The following is a 2,305-nucleotide window of genomic DNA, read 5'->3' as shown; positions in this document are numbered from 1 at the left end:
TCCTGCCACCCTGACTTCACACCACGATGAACCACACCCTCTGTCTTCGGGTTTCTATTGCTGTGCTAAAATATCATGATCCTAAGCAACTTGGGGAGCAAAGAGTTCCTTTCGTTTCATGGTGTGTAGTTCATCATCCAGGGCAGTCAGGGAGGAATTCCAGGCAGGAAGCTGGAGAGAGGAGCTGATGCAGAGGCCATGGAGGAGTGCTGCTTACTGGCTTGCTCCTCATGGCTTGCTCAGCCTGCTTTTTTACACACCCGGGGACCATCTGTTCAGGAGTGTCCCCAACCACAATGGGCTGGGACTTTTTATATCAATCATCAATTATTTGAAAAGATGCCTCAAAGGCCTGCCTATAGACCTTTTATAAATTAAGAGGCATCTTCTAAATTAAAATTAACTTGCCGAATGTCTAGGTTTGTATCAAGTTGACAAAGGGCACTGACCAGGACACTGGGAACTGTGAGTCAGAACAAACCCTTCCTTCCTTCCTTAAATTGCCTTTGCCAGGTATTTGTTCCCAAAATAAGGAAAAGAAATTAATACTCCCAGTTAATAGGGATCTGGGGTTAATTCTAAGTTTTTGAGGTCATCTAAGGTTTCTGAATGGCAGTTACACAGCTAAAAACTGAGGTAGATGAATCTGCCAGTTTTATCTGATATTGTCACACAAAACAGCCGAGGACCAGCAGCCTGGGCTCCCTCAGGATCTGACTGGAGATGCAGAATTACAGGCCTGCTCCACACTCACTGTCCCTGACCTAGGAATGAGCAGGAACTCCGGGTAGTTTTCATATTAAAATTCAAGATGCCCTTGTGTGGGATACTGTGGAATCAGGTGTGTGGGAAACACCTGATTTGAGGAGACACGTGACAGGACTAAGGCACTTGGCGCGGAGATGGTACTGCGGACACATGAAGACTCTGAGAGAGGCCAGAAAGAGTGGTCCCAAAGGACCCAGGGGCCCCGGGCATCTGCCACACTCCTCTTCTTCAGCAAGCGCTGATCTCTCCGGTCACCATGAAGCCGGTGGGAAACCTGAGTGAGGCGGTCTGTGGGCTGGAATAAAGAAATCACTGCAGGAACGGGAAGAAGAAATAAAAGGGAAGACGCCTGCTCTCAGATACCAAGATCTTCCCTCTGAGGGGAACGGGAATCGAACAGGTGTGCGTGCAGGCAAGTGTGCAAACGTGTCTTCCCCAGCATTTAATCTTCAGCTTCAAGAGAAGCCAGAGCTCTCGGAAGGGGGGAAAGTAAACAGCCGAGCGCCGTGGCTCATTTACACTTCAAATATACTTTGAGTCGGCTATTCCTCAATTAATCAAATAGCCGGCGCATCCCTAAAGTAGTATAAAGTGACACACTGTGTGAAATCAATTTTTCTTTCCAAAATCATTAAATCCAGTAGCCTGTGACTCTATCACTGCTAATTCTGGTACCCAGCCTTTCATCCTCCATTAACTTTGGCACGCCTAACAGGCTGTCAGGAATAATTTCCCAGGACGTAAATAATTCAGAAATTAAAAATTAATAAATAATAACGGAGAACTACTGGGAAATAGGCTGGGTCAATTAGCGCGCTCCACATTCTGTTTCTTCGCAGCAGGGGGGACAGCCACATTCGTTACTTGAATCTTTCCTTCGATTCCGAGGGCCGATTTACAACTCTTCGTTATTGGATCCAGTCAGACGCAATTACCTCCATCACTATCTCGGCTCCTAACTTCAAAGAAACGAACGTTTTCTCGTCGGCTTTTTTTTCTCCTCGCAGCGGGCTCAGCTTGACATCCCTGGAACTTCTTCCACACAGACTAATTAATAAGTCTCCCGCTTCTCATATTCACTTCCCTCCTTTGATGTGCTACCTTAGTCAATCATCCCGTTTAATTAGAATTGCAACGATAACTTTACTTATCTGGTGACGAGATGCAAATTAAAATAACAGGACTCCTAATTCTCTGTTGGATGAGGTTGTGGCATCTCGGAAGAAAAAGTTTCAACACAAACATGATATTATGTACTTCTTTGTGTGGGGGTGGAGGAGCGTTCGGCAAAAAATTATTTGACCTTTGTAACAAAATAGTATGGCGGCTGAGCAAGCAGCGACGGGAATGAAGGCATGAGCGTCTTCTGCTGCATCGTCTCCCATGAAAACAGCTACCTTGATTTCCATTATGAAAAAAAAAAAAAAAATTAGGCAAAGACACAGGTCTTGCTTTCCCCAAAGGCAGTGACTGTTTCCAGGAGAAACGTAACCTCCTCCGAAAGCCCAGGCTCCGTTCCATCAACACTCTTCCCCCC

The sequence above is a fragment of the Alexandromys fortis genome, unplaced genomic scaffold (assembly GCF_014885135.2).
Source record: "Alexandromys fortis isolate MF-2015 unplaced genomic scaffold, M_Fortis_MF-2015_v1.1 scaffold_19, whole genome shotgun sequence".
NCBI classification, from domain to species: Eukaryota; Metazoa; Chordata; class Mammalia; order Rodentia; family Cricetidae; genus Alexandromys; species Alexandromys fortis.
This window is presented reverse-complemented; position numbering follows the sequence as displayed.